The sequence below is a fragment of the Nicotiana tomentosiformis genome, chromosome 5 (assembly GCF_000390325.3).
Source record: "Nicotiana tomentosiformis chromosome 5, ASM39032v3, whole genome shotgun sequence".
NCBI lineage: Eukaryota > Viridiplantae > Streptophyta > Magnoliopsida > Solanales > Solanaceae > Nicotiana > Nicotiana tomentosiformis.
Window position 1 is genome coordinate 73,994,878 of NC_090816.1, and position 22,574 is coordinate 74,017,451.

General features: G+C 39.7%; 1 pseudogene; it reads right to left on the reverse strand.

Annotated features, from left to right (window-relative positions):
• LOC117273253 (proline transporter 2-like) overlaps nucleotides 1-12,475 on the reverse strand; it is a 57,135-nt pseudogene extending 44,660 nt beyond the window's left edge.
• Nucleotides 12,476-22,574: the final 10,099 nt, after the last annotated feature.

Consider the following 22,574-nt stretch of genomic DNA (forward strand, 5'->3'; position numbering starts at 1 on the left):
TGTGGTTGTATTACTTGTCCATTTGAGACGTTAAGGTGTTCAAGCTCAAGGCCAGCTACTGATCACGCCGAACTATGCCTTATAAAAAGGACAAGCGGTCGTCGCAAATATATTCCGGTTAATAAGTCTGGAGTCGAATCCCACAGAGAAATTAACCTATCAACCACAACTGCTAGACCCGCACAAATCCATGCAATCAATCTTTAGAAATATTTGAATAATAATTTGGATGTTTATTAACTAAATATTACGTAATGAAAATGCACTAACAAATGACTAACTACGAACGATTTGTAAACAAGAATTGGAAATATCTAAGGTTGTGATTTCCCCTATTATCAGAATCTTTTCCGCTACATTTTCTATAAATTCGCCTATGTCTTCTCTACCGATCATGAGCACTATAATTATCATAACCCTCTCCCGAGTAATTACCACAATTTACTAGACATATTCTCCCGAATTACGCTAGCTGGCATTAAGTACGGCTCACTCAGATCGCACCAAGGTTTCGTTATCCCTAATCCCACCTTTAAACCCTTCGTATTGATCCCTCATATACGTTAGGAGTGATGTTGTTCAACAACTACCTAAATATGTACTCTCTCCCGAGTAATACATACTAAATATGCACAGCTAATTGAGGGCCCTTCAATCAACCACATGAATAATATAGTTGAACAAATAGAGAAAATACTACGACAAATTTATATTAACGTAACAAGAAAATTATCCTTCAATAGGTTCCATCAAAACCCTAGATTAGGAATTTTAGATACTCATACTCATAGTAACAATATCCCAAATATTTTGCATAATTAAAGTGCAGAGTAAAGATGAAAGGATGTAGAAATCGATGTTTCTAACTCCCAACGGGTGATTCCACAAGCTATTCTTGCCTCCAGTTGCAAAAGTCCTCCAAAGTGGCATTTTTAGGTCTATTTATATGTGTAGGAAAAGACCCAAACGTGTAGGCAAAGTCCTAGTCAAACCCGGAGACGAAATAAGTCTTCAAAACTCGGACTGTGCGCGCCCAGACCTGGCCTCGCGAGACCTTGCCCCAGGCCTGGCATCGCCAGGTATAAAGCCTGGTCTATCTCACTTCTGCCTCGCCTCGCCAAGTCTATCATCTGGCCTTAGCCTGGCGTCACCAGGTATAAGGCCTGCTCTAGGCCAGGCTTCGCCAGGTATAACGCCTGGTGTACCTGGCTTCGCCGACTTCTCCTTTTCAACTGCTCCCAAGCACGCTTTCGACTTTTAAGTATCCCTTTTCCTCTACTTTCATATTCAATTCACCTACACATAAAATGGCCTTCATTACGAGCAAATAAAGTGTAATTTATCATTAAAGCGTATAAAATTCAACGCGAATAGTGTGCTAAACCATGAATTATTTCCACACATCAATACCCCACACTTAAACATTGCTCGTCCTCGAGCAATCAGACCACATTTATAGACACAACCTCACTAAGGAAGTCCCTTAACTCCTTGCTCCAAGAATATTTAAAATAGTCTAAGCAGCACGGTGTAACATCCTCGCCTCAAGATTTGACTCACATACCATGACTTATTCACAAATCACTTACTTACTCTAACATGGAGGTCAATGACATTACCTTTCCTTTATGAATCACATGCCCTCACCCAACAAAGAGCTCAGTTCCACACACGATGAATTTTAAGAACGCAGGAACTCAAGATAGACAAAATTCACTCGCTCTCAGAAATAACATTCATATGCCACAAATGATGCACCATAGGCTTGCCCGTAGTGTAATACTCTATTAATCGAGCTTATTCAATCTAAGATCAAATAGGACTTTGATTGGTTGTAATGTAGGCTGCGGGCCGGGTAGGATATATTTGGATATATGAGTGACTACACCTCCCTAAGCACTTTAATACATATACTTTAACACTCAAGCCCCTACTTATGTCAAACCAAAACTCCACCTTCACATCAATGTATATTACCCCATACTTCTTTAAGCACAATTACATCAAGAGTCACCACTTATCAATGAATATTCTTTTTCACAGCAATACAACTATATATTTTTTTTCTTTATTTCTTTTTCAATTCAAGAGACTCTTACTTTTTTCAAAATAGTGCACCTTTCTCCTTGTTGCATTAGTTCCACTCAAAAGCCAAACCAACCAACCTACACTTTAACTTTTACAAAGTTTATAATAATTCAAGTGCTCATTAGAGGTGAAAAGGTTCAAATAGATGGTTAATTCAAAAAATTGGGTAAGGCTTGTAGTGTGGTTGCCAAAGAAACAGGATTACAGGCTCAAAGGGGTTAACTACGTTACATAACGTTTAGGTGGGTAAACTATATATATCTGACTTAACAAAGAAATGCCTATATCACTTCTCAGACTGAACAAGACTACTATTTCACTTTGCACACACACAGGGCAAGTTCTAGACATCAAATGCAATGCATATAATACATACAAAACTCACACACACATGGCACATAACTCACTCAGGATTGGTTTCATCTCGACACTCCAGTCAAAGAAGTTAAGCAAAATTAGGAATCTACGATTTAAGGTACTTATGCTAGAGTCAAAAACCAAGCCTATGCGTCACGACCATAGTACTAACTATTCTCAAGGCATAACAAAGTTAAGAGATATCTCTACAATTAAATGCATAGCTTCGTGGCTCCTACTCCTACAAATTAAAACTAACTACACCTAGTTCAACTAAAAGCCCTTGGAATAGAACCGCGGCCCAAAGAAAAACCAAGGGGGAATTACTACATTACCTACAAAAAAATCTTTTTTTTTCTCTAGACTTACTTCCCTCAAGAAAACTGTCTAGGAGATCCATCGTCGGGAAGAGTCCAGTCTTTTGTTTTATAACTAAACAAATAACAAAAACAAATCACTAAACCAAATTCTTAAAACAAATAACTAAAATAATTATCTAACGAAAATGACACTTACTAAAACAACAAAACAAACAACTACAAGTAATTTCCACAAGTCCCCACCCCACACTTAGATCATGCATTGTCCTTAGTGCATACACAAATTGACAAAACAAGAAAAATGAGTAGGGTGCAAGGAAACTCCCTAATCAAATTGCGTCCTTATCCTCTGAGGCTCTCCACTCTTCATCATGTTCTTCCTCCTCCTCATCATCATCGTCCTCATAATCTGACTGCTCCGGCTCGGCCTCAGACTACTCAGGAGTGTTGATATACTCATCATCGGGGAGTCTGTAGCCATCACCTATCCCAACCAGCTGCTGGGCATGAGCATTGAGCGGGTACCGCTACTCCAATAAGGTCCTCTTCTCAGATGTGGTTGGCCGGCCACCTATCCTTAGCTGCAAATTCATTATCCCATAGAGATGGGCCATAAAACTATCATCCCGAGCATTATGCTCGGTACTTGTCAAAGATGTCATGGCAGTCTCTTCTTTCAGCCGGAGACTAGTGATGTCCGTTTGTCGTAGGGGCTGATCGATGGTGTGGTCAAACTTTGGCTCCTCCTCAACCTCCTCGTGTCTTAAGTACCGAGTTAGAAAATTGGCAAATATCATTCGATCGACCTTTTTACTCATTCTGACTAAAGACATTTGGTAGCGGATCAAATGACCCACATTTAACCTTTGACCCATCATGAGGAATTAGAGCGCACAGATCCTCTCACGGATAATGAGTGTGTCATGATTGCATGGTAGGAGCCGTGCATTTATCAGTTTAAGCCACACTTAAGCCTCTGCCCTTATCTTCTTCTTGGGGAACCTCTTGTGCCGATTAGTTTTCTTATCCCGGACCCATGTTGCCGTAGAATTGACACTACAAAGCGTGTGTCTCAGCTCTCTATATGTAGGCCGGCAAATGAAGTGGTCCAATGGCTCCACAGGAACATCTGGAGCACCTAAAAAGTTACATATGGCCGTGGCTGAAAAATCTATCAATCGCCCACGAATCGGCACCAACTGTTCAGTACTCTGCGGATCAAACCCTGCATTGAATTCTCGGACTAAGTTGAGATTAATGTCCCCTGTGTTCTTGAATACATAGCTCAACCCCATATCCCGAATGCCACTCCAAATTGCCTAATACTTTGCTTTTATGCTGTGTTCGTGGATAGCTACTTCCGGGTGTACATGTTTAGGCCTACAATGCCTGTACCAATCTTTAGTATGCGGTGGTATGCTGTTGATGCCAAACTCCCGTTGTCCTTGTGGTTTTTGATGCATGGCTGCTATAGCTGCCACAACTTGTACTCCACTTAGATTGGAGGTAGCTTCTCCCCTTTTTCTCTTATTTGGGGGAGGTGCGGAGGTCACCTTTGCTTTAGCCGGCGCAGTGGAAGTAGCCTTTCCTTTGCCTGTGTCTTTTCTCGGAGGCATATTCGTTCCTACACAAGTAATCATTAATCAGTTAAAACTGTATTACACATTACACAGATAGTGTTCCCCAACATTCCGAGGTTACTCAAACTTCACCTCGTATTTCCTTTAACATTAGAATCAAATAAAAACACATGGGCTACCCGTGAGCCACCCCACACTTAAGATTTTAACGTGGTGCATGACTACACAATACTAGTCTATTAATCCTGGAGACTCAGGCTCCAATGGGGACAAGGAATGCCTTTAAGTCATTATAGCAAACACTTAGCATGCACTAGTGCCATGTGAGTGCTTGTAGAGGTGAGAGATTGCCTCACCCTCCCAAATCGGCTCAGGAGTTTCTTACTACCACTTGTTTACACAATAACAATCCAGGTTGTGAATAGTTTCCTCTTGCCTTTCTATCTGCAGCTGTCTTTTACTATTTTGTTCCACAAGGCACTTTAACATATCCTTGATCTCTTTCAGGTCATCATCCCTGGGTTCTTTATTCCTATTAACTTCACAAGAAAAAGAAGAACCATCAAAGTAAGGGGTTGGAGGAAGATAAGAAATATAAGCACAATCATGAAAGTGACCATCTTGACCACCACACATATCACACACATTCCACACATAAGATTGAGTTAGTGCACATAACTCGCTCTCGAGAATATTTTGATAATTTTTCCATGGGTGGTTTCCTCCACAATATGCATAAGGAGGATTAAAAGTAGAATTACCAACATCAAAACGCTCATAATTCCAAGATGCCATATTTTTAAAATCAACAAGTAAAACAAAAATTAAAAAAATCAAATACAAAAAATAAAAATAAAAGTTCAAACTTGAAACCTAGCAATACGTACACCTACAGCTACACCGTTAGTTCCCCGGCAACGGCACCAAAATTTTATCACGCCCAACTATGCCTTATAAAAAGGACAAGCGGTCATCGCAAATATATTCCGGCTAATAAGTCCGGAGTCGAATCCCACAGGGAATTAACCTATCAATCACAGCTGCTAGACCCACACAAATTCACGCAATCAGTCTTCAAAAATATTTGAATAATAATTTGGATGTTTATTAACTAAATATTACGTAATGAAAATGCAATAACAAATGACTAACTACGAACGGTTTGTAAACATGAATTGGAAATATCTAAGGTTGTGATTTCCCCTATTGTCGGAATCTTTTTCCCTACATTTTCTATAAATTCGCTTAAGTCTTCTCTACCGATCATGAGCACTATAACTATCGTAACTCTCTCCCAGTAATTACCACAATTTACTAGATATATTCTCCCGAATTACGCTAGCTGGCATTAAGTACGGCTCACTCAGATCGCACCAAGATTTCGTTATCCCTAATCCCATTAAACCCTTCGTATTGATCCATCATATACGTTAGGAGTGATGTTGTTCAACAACTACTTAAATATGCACTCTCTCCCGAGTAATACATACTAAATAGGAACAGCTAATTGAGGGCTCTTCAATCAACCACATGAATAATATAGTTGAACAAATAGAGAAAATACTACGGCAAATTTATATTAACGTAACAAGAAACTTATCCTTCAATAGGTTCCATCAAAACCCTAGATTAGGAATTTTAGCTACTCATACTCATAGTAACAATATCCCAAATATTTTGCATAATTAAAGTACAGAGTAAAGATGAAAGGATGTAGAAATTGATGATTCTAACTCCCAACAGGTGATTCCACAAGCTATTCTTGCCTCCGGTTGCAAATGTCCTCCAAAGTGGCATTTTTAGGTCTATTTATATGTGTAGGAAAAGACCTAAACGTGTAGGCAAAGTCCTAGTCAAACCCGGAGACGAAATAAGTCTTCAAAACACAGACTTTGCACGCCCAGACCTGGCCTCGTGAGGCCTAACGCCTGGTGGACCTCGCCCCAGGCCTGGCGTCGCCAGGTATAAAGCCTGGACTATTCGCTTCTGCCTCGCCTTGCCAGGTCTATCACCTAGCTTTAGCCTGGCGTCGCCAGGTATAAGGCTTGCTCTAGGCCTGGCTTCGCCAGGTATAATGCCTGGTGTACCTGGCTTCGCCGGCTTCTCCTTTTCAACTGCTCCCAAGCACGCTTTCGACTTTTAAGTATCCCTTTTTCTCTACTTTCATCTCCAATTCACCTACACATAAAATGGCCTTCATTACGAGCAAATAAAGTGTAATTTATCATTAAAGAATATAAAATGCAATGCGAATAGTGTGCTAAACCATGAAATATAGCCACACATCAGCTACACATTCACTTTGGAACAAAGACGGCAGATTTGTGAGTGGGTTGCAAACCTAAAGATGCCCGAGAGCTATGCTTCGAACCTGGGAAAACATGCCGATATGATTGAAGGAAAGCTGACTCATATAAAAATTCATGACTGTCATATCTTCATGTAAACCTTAATCCCTATTGCATTTTGTGGTTTGCCTGAAAATATTTGGAAACACATCACAGAGATAAGTTTATTCTTCAAAGACTTATGTTCTACCATATTAAGGGAAGAAAACCTATTTCAAATAAATCAGAACATTCCTGTAATCAGTAATAAGCTGGAAAGGATTTTTCCATGTGGTTTCTTTGATGTGATGGAACACCTTCCAATTCACCTTGTACATGAGGCGTGACTTGGAGGACCGGTTCAATGCAGGTGGATGTATCCATTCGAGAGGTAATTTTCAAACCTTGAATTATTCTTGTAATTTTCTTTAACATAATAATTTAATAAGTGACAATGTGCAGGACTATCAGCAAGTGTAAACGATTTGTTAAATAGAGGAATAAGATTGAAGGATCCATATGCGAAGCCTATCTTACAAAGGAAACTGCCCATTTTTGTTCTTACTACTTCGACAGTCATGTGCCATGTGCTAGAAATAAGCCCAATCGGCACAATATCATGATTGAGATTGATCCATTATATCCATAAATGTCTATATTCAATCAACCAGGCCTAGCTTCTAAAGATCGAACAAAAAGAGGCCTAAGTATTATGGAGTACAAATCAGCTTCAAATTATGTATTGCTAAATTGTCCGTAAGTTCAACCCTTTCTTAAGTAAGTCTTGACATAAGATTAATTTACACGGACTACTATTTAATTTGGTTGATGCAACTAACAAAATTTTCAATATGTCGCTCAGTGACTTCGTGAGTCAATTTGGCCATGATGCTGTATATTCTACATTTGAGGCATGGTTTAAAGGGTGTGTAAGTGCATCTTACATACTTTCTCACATGTGAATATACATACTTGATCACTTGTGAATATACTTGCTCACTTGTGATTTATTTAACACTATATGTAGGTCAATAATCCAAACAACGATGTTAATCAATTTTTGAAAGATATATCTTGGGGACCTGCACCTACGGTTACAACTATGTCTAAGTATTTTATGAATGGTTACAAATTTCACACCGAGGAATGCTCCAAGTATAAAAAAAGCAATAACAGTGGGGTGTGTGTCAAAGGTGGTGAAGGCAACCTGGATCGGGAAAATGATTATTATGGTGTGGTCAAAGAGATTCTAGAATTATCATATTCAGGTTGGCCAAACAAGAAGATCATATTTTTTCGATGCAAGTGGTTTGACCCAATACCTAGAAGAGGTACAAATGTATACTCGCAGTACAACATAATTGAGGTTAATAAAAAGAGGGAGTATGATCGCTATGATCCTTTTATAATTGCAGAAAAAGTTCGGTAAGTGTATTATGCTCGGTAAGTTTGTAATCAAAACTAAGCCTTTAGGTAGGGTGGAAGTTGAGAATGTGCTAGATGTTGCTTACCAAACCGATACCTCAAGTGTTAACCAAATGGTGGATGATCAGTTAGAAAATGACTTGGAGCATCCTCAACGCATATTAGAAGAAGTTAATATGGAGGAAATAACAATCATAGAAAATGAGGACGAAGAATCACCTAATGAAAATGAAATAAGTGAAGAGGAAGAATTTTCGGACGAGGAAGGATACTTTGAAGACGAATAGCATGTTAGTTTTTTCAAGTGCTCTCAACTTATATAGATTTATATTCTCAATTCTAACATTTTTTTTAATTTATGCAGATGACCGGTAGGGGTCGAGGTAGGTCTAGGAAGGATAAGAGGCCTATTGATCATGATGACAGTGCTACACTATCGCTTCCTTCCACTCCACACTTGGATCCCTCCGCTGCTGATGGCCGACAACAATCTGCTAGGCACACATATTTTCCACCATATCCATCTACTCATCAGAATACCTACCATTCGCCCTCCCAACAGTATTCTTACCATTCTCCACCACAAGGCTATACCCCGTTTCCTCCACATGATCCTTGCATATAGTTACATTGGTCCATGGAGTCATCAGTCACACGGCCATGTGGTGATATGCCCGTCATCTTCTCCATTTGCTTCATCACCAGCTGGATCACATCCATCTAGATTTCAGCCGGAGCGCAGCAGGGGTCTAGATCGCAGCAAGGGTGTGGATCGCAGCCATCTTCATCAGCGACACCATCTCCCTCTCCACGGAGTTCCTCTCCTAGCATTTCTAGACTTCGCCTTCGGGATAGTAGCGCTGAGCTAGATGCCCCCCCCTCTACGCACACTTCCGATCCATTGGAGGGAGATGATCCAAAAGAAGTGCGGTATGATCGTTATCATAGGATGATCATCAGGCCCGAGGGCAATGGGTAAGATTTATTTATTACTTCTTTATTTTTGCTAAATTATAATAGCTAGTCTTGTTTATTTAATGTAATTTCTAGCTAGTCTTGGCCGATTGTATGATGCACACTATGCGACTTGGAGTGACTTTCCATAGAAGCTCGTGGAGTAAATTTTCAACCAATTTAAGGTTTTAATACAATTCTTATCTATTTAAGCATTATACTATCAATATTTTCATCTAACGTTACACACTTCATTTGCAGACTAAGTGTGCCTGGGAGGACCAACATAACAGTGCCATTCTTGCAAATTTTGAGTTCAAATGCCGTAAGAGACTATCCGATTCCTTCTATTTTGCTAGGAAGAAGACTAAGAAGCCTTCATGGGTTCTACCGCACATATGGGAGGATCTGCTGAGGCAGTGGACCACGGAGAAGTTCGAGAAGAAGAGTGAACAGGGAAAGAAGGCTCGAGCATCTGAGAAGGGTGGCTCCTTCACTGTGTGGGTGCAAGGAGTATGGGGACTGCGAGCAGACTATTGGTAATTTCTTAAAATATTTAATTCTATATATATCAAACTGTATTTATATATTTTAATTTAGTTAACATGTTTTATTATATTTGTAGGAAAAAATATATGGGGGGAAGATGTCTCATGATGAGTTCTTCATGGAGACTCACATCCGGAAGAAGAAGGCACCGACAGATCCAACTAGATGGGTCGAGGACCGGGTGGAGACTACATATGTAAGTTTCATAACTACTATAACTTGAAATTAATGTTTATAATATTATATAGTTATTAATTTTCTATCTTCTAAATAAAGGGCCGCTACAAGATTAATGTGTAGGAGTACACTCGGAGCTTGCCACCGAATGAGCAAGGCGAGCGACCACCCATTTCCGACGAAGAAGCGCAGAAGATATGGTTGGATGTTGTTGGTGATCCTAAAAAGGGGATAGCATACGGCCTTTCAGAGAGATCATTTCGGCGCTACAGGGTTGGATTGCAAGGAATAGGGACTTCCGCCCAAGGCGAGGCAATTGATAGGTCGACTATCTCATCTATGGAGAAGAAGATCGCAAAGCTGACAGTAGAGCTTGAAGAGACAAAGGCTAGCGAACAAAAAACAGATAAACAATTTGATACCCTTCAAGTTCATCTAGAAAAAAGGGACCAATAATTTAATCTCCTTCAAGGTCAGTTGTCCAATCTTCTTGCTAGTGGTGCTTTTTCCATTACCCGGTCTCGTGAGCCTTCACCAGATGCTAGTCCTTCTCGTCGTGATCCTTCGAACCATGCCGACGATGAAGCTTCTAGTAGTGAAGATGGAGGTGATACAATACAAAACACTCATTGAATAATGTTTGAACTTTTAACTTGTGAAACATTTTGTTATTGGGTATTATGTTTTGTTAATATAGTTTAGTGGAGATGGAGATGATGTTTTGTTAATAATATAGTTTTGATAGTTGTTATTGTTGTTGTTATTATTGTTATTGTTGTTGATATTGGTTGAATGAGAGCAATGTAATGTTGCCATTATAGGTGATTGGTTGTTGGCAGGTAGTGCAGCTATAAAACAGCTGCATTCTGCCAAAAAAATACCCAGAAGACCGATCGCCTACCGACCGAAGTCGGTCGGAACTATTCATTTGAATTTTCGAGAAATTCAAAGTTACCGATCGACTTCGGTCGGAATTATTGAATTTAAATATTAAATATTTTAACAATTCCGACCGACTGCGGTCGAAATTTTTAATTTTACATTTTAAATATTTTAAACATTCCGACCGAAATCGGTCGGAATTGAATAATTTTTTTAAAAAATTAATAATTAAAGTTCCGATCGACTTTGGTCGCTAATTTATCGGAATTTTTAATTTTATATTTTAAATATTTCAAACATTCCGACTGAAATCGGTCGGAATTGAACAACTTTTAAAAAATTAATAATTAAAGTTCCGACCTTCTTCAGTCGCTAATTTAATTATTTTCAAAACTACCGACCGAAGTCTGTCGGTATAGTTATTTTTTGTCAGATAATTTGGTCAAAGTGCGTTGACGAATACCGACCGATTTTGGTCGGTAGTATCGACCGACTGCGGTCGCTACCCTATTGCGATCATTCTTTTTTCGATGAATTGAAATCGGTCGGTTTTTGTTCGATTCCAAACGACTTCGATCAGTTTTTTTGGACGTTTTTTGACATTTTGTTAGTAGTGTTCCTCCACTTAACTAAAGGTTTCAGACTTGAGCCTTAGGAATGAACTATGCGCTATTCAGAATTACTCAAGTCAGTGTATACTGGACACCGAATGGTTAGGCCAAAAATGGTGCGAACCCGAATTAGTCAAGCTAGTGTATACTAGATATTGGATGTTAGGCATAAAAAGAACCTACCCCACAGACACCACATATTGCATCTTTCTTTTCTATTTTCATCTTCACCAAGTTTTGGGATGAAAGGAAGGACCATTTTTGTAGCATTAAAATAATTGAATCATGTGTGAATTACTCAAATATACAAATGACTGAAAGGTCAAATTTCTAGGGCCAAATTATGTCACGTTGAATTTTTGGCACATGATTAAAGGAAAAATGACACTGTATAGCCACCCTCAAAATAATAGTCGAAAGTATATATATTTTTTGTATATTTATTTGTATTTATATACATTCGAAATGTTATATACGAAAATTATATAAATTTTATACACTTTTTCGCCTACCAAATATAAATAGTTTCTGACGCGGACTAAAAGTGATAATACCCAAGTCAAAAAGTGGGTAGTCATAATTTTTACACAATAAAGTTTTAATATTCTGACGTAAATTTGACTTTTCTGATCATTCATATTCTCTGAGAAATTTACATGTAGCTCAATTACTTCAATTTGATAAAAATATTATTTTATGATTTTACTGTTACAATGAATAAAATTTAATAACCACGGGGAAACTAGCAACTCGAATAAATAAAGGTAGAAAGTAGGAAATGATAGTAGGAATATTTTATCCTACCTTTAAGGCCTGTCCACCCAAAATGATGAATCCAATATTTATCAGAAAAAGGTTTGCATACTGTAATCCCCAAATAATTACATAAGCCTTGTGACCTGCATCAACAACATAACTAGTGAAAGGATTTAAAAAAACACATGAACAAGCAACAAATAATGAAATTGAGTTGAGACGCAAAAAAGGGGGGCTGGCTAGCTTTTCTGGTCAGTATATATATGTTTTCTTAATTTCGTCATACCATACATAAATCCTGCAAGGTCTTTGTATCTGATATGCCTCTTCTCGCCGTATTGGTGGATCTATGCCATAAGAGTACTTGCATATAGTGATATAATATTGAACAAAAGCAGACCAGTGACACCACCAATCCAACCTAGAGGAACCATGATTGTGCCAACATATTCTAGTGCATAAGCACAGATGCACAGTTGACACCAGTGGTGAGAACAAGTCCCACCTGAAAGTATGAATCTACATTTTGGAAAACACAATTACTACTGCAGTATAGCACACTTTTCTTTTTAGTCTGTTAATTAAAGCTTGGGACAGAGACAGAAAAACCTTGGCCAATCTGATGAAGAGTTTCGGGAACTTCAACATCAAAAGATAGAACCCTCTCGAACTGACAAATAACAGACACCTCCTTCCTGCCTTCATCTTCTCCCATTTCTATACACTATTCACTCCTGCCAAATGGGACAAATTAAGCAGAGTGATGGAGCGACTGCTTCAACCGATCCATGTCTCCATAAATAATGGACTTAACCAAGTATAGTATCTACATGGGCAGAATAGCTTAAATGACATTTATACTTGTGCCACTTTGTCATGCCGGTCTCCAAACTTATCATTTTGCCAATTGAACACTTAGACTCGTTCAAATCGTGTATAATAAACGCTTATGACAGGAGGTGACCAGTGCGTGTAATACAATCTCCTACACGTAGGACGCCACGTCATTACTAGTGCCACATAAAAAAATAAACTATTTAAAAATAGGACTGGCCACCCTACACAAATACCGAACCCATAGAAAAGAGATGCAGTAGGTTCTTTCTTCTTTCGTTTATTAGGAACCACACATACCCAGAAGCTTCAAGCGAGCTTTAGTGGCGTCTTTGCTTGTCCCTTCGATTTTGATCCTCAAACACAAATGTTTATCGCATTTTCAAGTCTAAATTTCAATACCCAGCTGAGTTTTAGTACTAGATAAGCAATAAATTGAGGTTTCAAACCACTATATTCGTTCTTCGCAAGACCAACAATGGAATTCTGAAAATTCTCAACAAACAAGCCTTTGAATCTCCTCTCCAAAATCTGAATAAAGATCCAAATAGCGAAACACAACAACAGTAACCAAAATAGATCCGTTCGTCAACCAAAAGTGTCGTCAGAATCAGTGACGCTACTACCATGGGTAGGACACACTGGAGCAGCGTCATAGGAGGAATGAAACTCGCTGGAACCCTAATCAGTTGGGTTTTGATTAAATAGAAAAAGAAATAAGAAATGTAAAAGATTCTTTCATTAAAGAAATAGAGAAAAATAGTATATTTCTGTCTGATTTTGTGATTTTGAAGGCTCATCCATTGTTTACAGTAGCGTGGAGGGGAAAAGAGGGAGGGGGAAAGAGGGATTGGGGGTGAGAAGAAAGGTGGGATTTTGTGCTTGATTTTGTGCCTGAGTTTAGTTTAATTCATTTTTAATCAAAATCACTAGTATCACTTTCTTTACACGCGTGTGTTACACATAATTTGTCTATCTCAACTATGGCAATGCCACATAAGCTCGGTTAACGGTCAGAGGGATTTAGAAAATTAGTTTGAACGAGTGTAAGTGTTCAATTGGCAAAATGATAAGTTTGGGGACCGACATGACAAAGTGGCACAAGTATAAGTGTCATTTAGGCTATTCTGCCATCTATATATAATGTTGTACATGTTTGAGGTGTATTTGAATCCTACTTTATTTGTTTATTTAATTTTTTGAATTTTTTATATGAAAAAATGTGATTTAAAATGATATATCAATGTGCATGTATAGGATAAAATTTGTTCACATAAATACTCGAATGACAGAGTGACACGTGGAACCGGGGACAAACGAAAGATGAAGCGAGTGAAAACCAAGACCGAGGACAACAACTTCGGTTGGCATCGGGTAAACCCCAAAGGGAACATTATCAATGAGGGCAAACAAATACTTGTCACTAGATGACATTCAATGAAAAATATTTCTTAGTATTAAATACACATCCGTTACAGGGAATTTTGACATTCATGACCTACCGTTAGCTATTCATCAATGGCCCTCATTATTGTCATTTAAGAGGGGTTTAATCCTAGGACCTTGTTCCCTAGGTATAGCTATAAATAATGACGTCAACAACCATTGTAATACACGAAAATTCTGACAAACTTATGCTACACATTATTCCAAGCTAAATAATATTTTATTTTCTGTCTAACGTTATTCTTATTTCTGTCTTCGGAAGCCTTGCTCCCGGAACCAAGTTGTCTGCCATTTTATCTCAATTTCAACACTAAGTCTTGCATTTTATTTAATTTATTTATTATTTTTGGAATCAAACCGATTTGCTTGTCTATAAACCACGCTATAAATTCAACTGTACCGTTTTACGGGTAAACCTTTTGGCGCCCACAGTGGGATTTAGACAATTGCGTAATTGAGTTGATCCTTGCATCTATTACTAATATGTTTGATTTTTTGTTCCTTAGCAAAAATCGTAAAAAATAGCAGCTAACGATGTCACATCGCACACAATGTTGATGCACAAGAGAACCTGCCCCAACACGAGGATTCGATCAGTGACACCCGCAACGAGGAGGACGTAGCAACGTGGTTCATGGCGGGCGATATCCCCGACACGTACGGGAGCCAACTCCTGATGATGCAGAGGACGATCACATTGCGGAAATGGTGAGGATCTTGAGAGAACAGTACAAGGCCATCATGGGCCATCTCTCATGACAAGATCAAGCCATGATATAATTAAGGCAAGCATTGTCGGGTGCTTCCAACAACGCGAATGGAAGAGGCCAAGTTCCTCCCGGTGCTCCCGCAAACCAAATAACGCAAAGGGTTGATAACAACACCCCGAGGGGTGAGGTCGGCTTCGATGGGTCCAGGGGGATCTGCAGCGGATCTGGTAACAACAATAGTAATGCTCCCTTCAAAACCGAGCTCATGCGGTTTATGAAGGAAATAAACGCTCGAATGGACCAAATTCCGGGTTCACCACCAGTGCTGAAGGGTCCGGACTCAAAGAATACACCCAGTTCCGTTCAAACCGAACGCAACACCAGAGTTAATTCCGAAGAGATTCAAAATGCCAGATGTACCAAAATATGATGGGACTTCGGACCCTCAGGAACACATCACCACCTATACAACATCGGTGAAAAAAAATGACTTGGCTCCACACGAGATTGAGTCGGTCCTGCTAAAGAAGTTCGGAGAAACCCTCACGAAGGGGGCCCTGACATGGTACTCACTCTTACCCGAACACTCGATAAATTCCTTTGAGATGCTCGCAGACTCTTTCATCAAGGCCCACACCGAGGCCAGGAAGGTCCAAGCCTAAAAGGCGGACATATTCAGGATTTCGCAAGGAGAATTCGAGTTGTTACGTTAGTTCGTGACCAGGTTCCAGAAAGAAAGGATGCTGCTACCGATCGTGCCAAATGAATGGGCGGTTGAGGCATTTACTAAAGGGTTGAGCACGGGGAGCTCCAACGCCTCCCAAAAACTAAAAGAAAGTCTGCTCGAGTTCCAGGCAACTACATAAGGAGATGTCCATAATCGTTACGAATCAAAGATAAGAATAGAAGATGATCAGATTGGGTTCCCATCATCAACTAAGGGTCGGGATCAAGAAAAGAACAGGGATAAGTCGAAGGATGATTTTGATGCAGATCGGCGATCTTCAAAGGGCCGTGTTTCGCCCTACTAAAGGGTCGAAGGACACGATAGAGGGTTCCGGTCAGCGGATAGGTTCGCTTCCGATAGAAGAACTGACTGTGGCCGGAATAACAGGTCATTACAAGACAAAAAGGTATCGGGTTCCCGAAATTGCATTTATCCCAGGCTGTCCGAGTACAATTTTAGTGTCAGCATAGTGGAGCTGATATCGACAATGAGGAACATCAAGGAAGCGCGGTTCCCAGGCCGATGAGATCTCACCCCAACTAGAGGGATCCTAATCTATGGTACGAGTATCATGGGACTAACGGCAAATGAACTAGGGCGGTGCCCGTCAGAACCTACTCTCTGAACTTCCCCACTAATGCCCCGCGTGGGGTGGCGCAAGGCGCGGCACGCTTGTGTAATTTTCTTAGAGTAGTTGTCCTATTTCGGCTTGAAAAAGATAATTTCGCCTGGGCCCAGTCCTACAAGGTCAAAAGTCCCTTCAAAAACGTATTTTTAGTATGTTTATACCCTGTAGGAGTGGGCCCAGGTGAAATTACCTTTTCCAAGCCGAAGCAGGACAACTACTCTAAGAAAATTACACAAGCACGTCGCGCCTTGCGCCACCCCATGCGGGGCATTAGTGGGAAAGTTCAGAGAGCAGGTTCTGATGGGCATCAACAGAAATACACTGCTGCGCTGCCCCATGCACGGCCCCATGCGGCGCGGCAGTGAAGTTTTTACAGAGTGTTCCGTTTTCTTCGCATTTTGTCATCCATACTTGGCTCCCGACCCCCAAACGCGATTCTGATTTAATTCCTTGGGCTTTTACTCAAACTTCCAAACTCCAACTTGTTCAATTTAGCTCCCGAATGTCTTTTTAACGCGAAATCACTTCATGCAAGGCATAAAACACATAATAAGTGCAATACACTAACATTCAAGCTCAAACACAAGTAAAAATATAGTAATTAGAGTGCAAACTATGACTAAAACACGTAATTCTAGCCTATCATCAACACCCCACACTTAAACCATTGCTCATCCTCGAGCAATCAAACTGCACTTCACATAGAGACGACCATCTTATCAGTCAACTTCCCTAATGCATCATGCCATGAATATTTAAAACACACTAAGAACCATATCATAACATCCTCGCCTTAAGACTTGACTCACGAGCACCCCACATTTTTCACAACATGCTCACTTACTCTAACACAGAGGTCAAAGAATTCACCTTACCTTTGCAAATCATGTACTCTCACATAAATAATAGAGATTAGTTCCACACACGATAAATTCAATAACAAATAGGAACTCACGATAGAAAGAATTAGCTCACTCTCCGAAATAGAATTCATGTGCCACGGAAGGCGTGCCATAGGCTTGCCTGTAGTGTAATACTCTACTAATTTAGCTCATTCAGTCAAGGATCAAGTAGGACTTTATTTCGGTTGTAATGTAGGCTGCGAGATGGGTAGGATACATTTGGATATAGTGACTACACCTCCCTGAGCACTTTAATACATATACATTAACCATTCAAACCCCACACTTGTGTTGAACCAAACCCCAACCATCATACATAATAGCATCAACTCCACATATCTTTAAGCATAAACAAGATGAGGCCTACCACTAGCATGGAATCCATTTTTTCTTTTCTATGTTTTGAATTTTTTTCTTTTCTTTTCAATCAAACTTTTTTTTTTCAATTCTGTTCTGGCTCTCACAATTTTTCAAATAGTGCACCTTTCTCCTTTTTATATAGTTTCACTCAAAACCCGACCATACCTCACTTAGCTTTTACAAGCTCATACAAATTCAAGTGCTCACAAGAGGTAAAAGGTTCAAATAGATAGACAATTCAAACAAAGGAGTCAAGCTTGTAGCGTGGTTGCTAAAGAAATAGGAATACATGCTCAACGGGGGTAACTAAGATACTTCACAATTAGGTGGGTAAAACATATAATTGGCTCAACAAAGAAATGCCTATATCACTTCCTAGACGGAACAAGACTACTATTTCACTTTGCAAACACACGAGGCAAGTTCTAGGCATCAACCGACATGCACAGAATATCAACAAAATCTCACACACACTTTGGCACATAACTCACTTAGGATCGGATCCATCCCGACTCTCTAGTCAACGCAGTTAGGCAAAGTCAAAATCAAACCATTTAAGGCACTTATACATGAGTCAAGAGCTGAGCCTAGGCGTCACAACTAAGGCACTCACTACTCTCAAGGCAAACCAACGTCAAGAAAAGTCATCTCCATTTAATGTCATATCACAAGACTTCACTATTCCTGATAAAAGAAAACTAACTACACCCGGTTCAAACAAAACCCTTGGAAAAGAACCGCGACACAAAGAAAAACCAAGGGAGAATTATTACACTACCTAAGAAAAACAAACTATTTTTTTCTTTGACTTTAATCTCTCAAGAAGACAGTCGAGGAAATCCATCGTAGGGAAAGTCAATTTTTTTTTCAAACGAAATCAAAAACACACATGTACATATTTTTATCATCCCCCACCCCACACTTTGAATTGTGTCATGTACCCATGACACGCAAATGAAAAGCAAGAAGTATAGGAAACTTCTCTGATTCATCTAGTCGAGGTCTGATTCGAAGTCAGGATCTCCTTTGCACGCCCGACCGAGTGCACACATCCATGTTGAGAGATTCTTTTCCGCCTTCTTTGGGTACACCCCACACTTATCAGTTTCAGTCTTTCCAATTTGCTCTTTCAGGTCCTCCCTTTCTCCTTCCATTTTGAGGACCAACCTTTCATCCCCCACTCTGAGGATGAGCTACCTTTCCTGAATATCTAGAATTGCTCTGTCCGTAGCCAAGAAGAGTCTTCCTAAAATTAACGAATCTCCCTATTCTCCTCCATATTCACCATAATGAAGTCCACCGGGAACACAAATTTGTCTACCCAAACCAACACATCTTCCACTATTCCTTCAGGTATGATTGTGATATGATCCGCCAGCTGCAAGGATACAGGTATCGACCTGATTTCTCCAATCTCTCCCTACGATTTCCTGAAAATAGACAAAGGCATAAGATTAATGGAATCACCTGAATCACACAAAGTTTTTTTAAATTTAGTACTTCCTAAAGAGCAAGGTATAATAAAACTCTGTGAGATTGACCACCGATGTCTCTTCTACTTTTTGCTTCTTGGACAATATCTCCTTCAAAAATTTAGCATAAGCTGGCATTTGTGAAAGCACCTCTATGACGGGTATATTCACATGCACCTACTTGAGCACTTCTAGAAAACGCCTGAATTATTTGTCCAGCTTTTCTCTTCTTTGTTTCTAGGGGAAAGGTAGAGCATGCATGTATTTTCTCTCTTCAGTCTCATTATTTGTTACGTTATCATCCTTCTTCTTTTTATGAGCTCTAATCTTCCCCTTCTTCTTCAAACCATCATATACCATTCCTGCACCTTTTTGGATGTTATCATTTTTCTGCTATTCCATAATCTCCACCTGTCTTTCAATCGGCTCATCCTTTTGCTTTGCTATGGAATCCTCTAACTTGTGCCCACTCCTCAAAGACACTGCATTTACTATCTCTTTGGATTTCTTTCAGTATCAGTCAGGAGTGTCCCTAGAACCCTCTCAGACAATAGAGTAGCTAGTTTCCCAACCTGTCTTTCCAGGTTTCGAAAAGTCGTACCCAGTTCTTTGATAGTTGCGCCATGTTCTCGTATAGCTGAGCTATGGATTTCAAGCCTTTCATATGTCTTAATAATAAATGCCTTCATTAGATCTTCCATGCTAGACTTATTAGATTGTGGAGGCTGATATTGCTGCCTCTACTGATTTTGAAAACCTGGAGCTCCTTGTCCTTGGGGTTTGGAGTTATTCTGCTGCCATGAGTTCAGGCCACCACTTGGTGAACTCCAAGAAAAACCTAGGTGCCTCTATCCCATAGAGTTGAAATTATTACCATTCTAGTAGTTTCCTCTATCAAAGCTTCCTACAGCATTTACAACTTCATCTGTAGCTAAGGGCTGACACTCATGCATTGGATGACCCATTCCACAGAAATCGCAAACTGGTGATGGTTGGCTCTGGACCTTGGCTAAGTTCAACTTTGTTATCTCTTTGGCCATGGCGTCTAGTTGGGCTTGCACTGCGGTGTTAGAATCTACTTGATGAACCCCAACTAATATTCTTCTATCATTATTCTCAGCAGGCCACTGGTTAGCATCTTCAGAGAGTACATCAAGAATTGGCACAATCTCCTCATGAGTCTTCTTCATTAAAGGACCTCCAACTGCAGTGGTCAGAGTTCATCGTGAGGGAGGTGTCAGTCCATCCCAAAAGTCTTGGAGTTGCATCCACAATTCAATCCTATTATCCTGACACTTCCTTACTATCTCTTTGAATCTTTCCCAGGTCTCAAAAACTGTTTTAGTGTCCGTCTGGCAGAAGTTGTGAATTTCCCTTCTGAATTTCACTGTTTTAGCAGCTGAGAAGTATTTGTCAAGAAACGTTTTAGTCATATCTTCCCATGTCCGGATTGACCCCGTTGGTAAGCTACGAAGCCAGTGCTTCATGTCATCTTTCAGTAAAAAGGGGAATGCCCTTAAGTAGACTGCATCTTTTGACACTCCGTTGTACTGGAAGATGTTCATGATTTCCTCAAAATCCATCAAGTGAGTGTTAAGATCTTCATTCACCTTCCCTCTCAAGACACAATTATTCTGGATAGTCTGAACCAACCCTTGCTTCAACTCGAAATTGTTCGCTGCTACTGGTGGAGGTCAGACACTGGACAATCCCTGATTGTAAACTGGTCTGGCATAATCACCAAATGCTCTACCAGGCCTGGGTACCGCATTCTCAAACTGGTCTTCAATCAAGGGTTGATTTAGATTGAATCTTCGACCCCTATTATCTTCGACGGTCTCCTAAGCAGCTCTACGGGCTGCCTCAGTAGCGCTACGGGATGCCTCAGCAGCTCTACGGGCTGCCTCAGCTGCTATCCTTGTAGCTTCCTCTCTATGCTATGCTGCCTCTCTTGCAGCTAAATCTACCTCATCGTCACCATTATTAGCCATGTGTTCTTGGGTTGAAGGTTGCCCCAAGTACTTTCTGGTGAACTCTTTCTCTTTCCTCAGTTGTCGCAGGTGTTTTTCCAACTCCGGTTTGTAGGGTATTACTTCTTTTGAAGAAGATCGAGTCATACACCACGAACTTAACCTGTTGCCTGCACACCAAAAACTATTTTGAACACTATTGATTGTCAATCCCCGACAACTGCGCCAAAATTTGACGAGTGCAAAACACAACACAAAATTGATGCTTCCTAATCAAAGATAGTATAGTAAAGTATTGTCTCCATAGGGATTAGATTTTAACAATGTTCGAGTAATTTCTGGGTTAATTGCTATTCAGGAGTATCAACACTTGAGTTAAATGATTATGAACTACGTTTAACTACTAAAATAAACAATTGACAATTGACAGCAAGGAATTAGAGATTCACAGAGTTGGTTTCTTATCAATGTGAGGAATAAGGGTTTTGACAGGATATGTGCAAGATAGCTATTTGGGATTTAACTCTAGTTTAATTCACTCTAATGTTCTAATGATTCTCACAAATTCACTCGATGATTAGTTCAAACGTGTAGTCAAGACTCCTCTCTCAATTAAATCTTAACTCTACGAGGTGAACTAATATAAGCACTATGAAGTATGTAATCATGTGTTAATAGATTGGTCCTTAGGAAAACGTCTCTCAAATATTCTCCTAAATTGATTCAATCAATAATTCAACAAGCTCTTTCGATTACTTAAGAGAATCAATGAACTAAGTCAAAGAAAATAATGCATTGATAATCACCAAGATATTCCTCTTTCGATTAAATAAACTGATGAATAAAGTTACAACAATTCAAAACTCCATAAACGAATTCAAGAATGAACTAGAGTTAAAATCCACAAATATATATCAAAATACCATATCTGTCAAACTCTAAGGTAAACTACTCCATAATCATGAGGGAAGTTATCACAAATATAATTAAAGAATGAGAAAACATCAATCTAACGTTACAATCCAAACTCCTGTATTGAATTGATGGAAAGATGATGAAATCACGTGTCTTGTAGCCTCCAATGCTCTTCCAAAGCTTCCAAGGTCAAAAGTGCCTTCAAAAACGTCTTTTTGATGTATTTATTCCCTGTAGGAGTGGGCCCAGGCGAAATTACCCTTTTCAAGCTGAAATAGGATAACTACTCTGAGAATACTACACACGCGCGCCGCGCCTTGTGCTGCCCCATGCGGGGCATTTGTGGGGAAGTTCAGAGAGCAGGTTCTGACGGGCAGCAACAGAAATACACTACTGCGCCGCCCCATGCGGTGCAACAATGAAGTTTTTACAGAGTGTTTTGTTTTTTTCACATTTTGTCATCCAGACTTGGCTCCCGACCCCCGATTGCGATCCCTGTTTAATCCCTTGGATTTTTACTCAGACTTCAAAGCTCCAACTTTTTCAATTTAGCTCCCGAATGTCTTTTAACTCAAAATTACTTC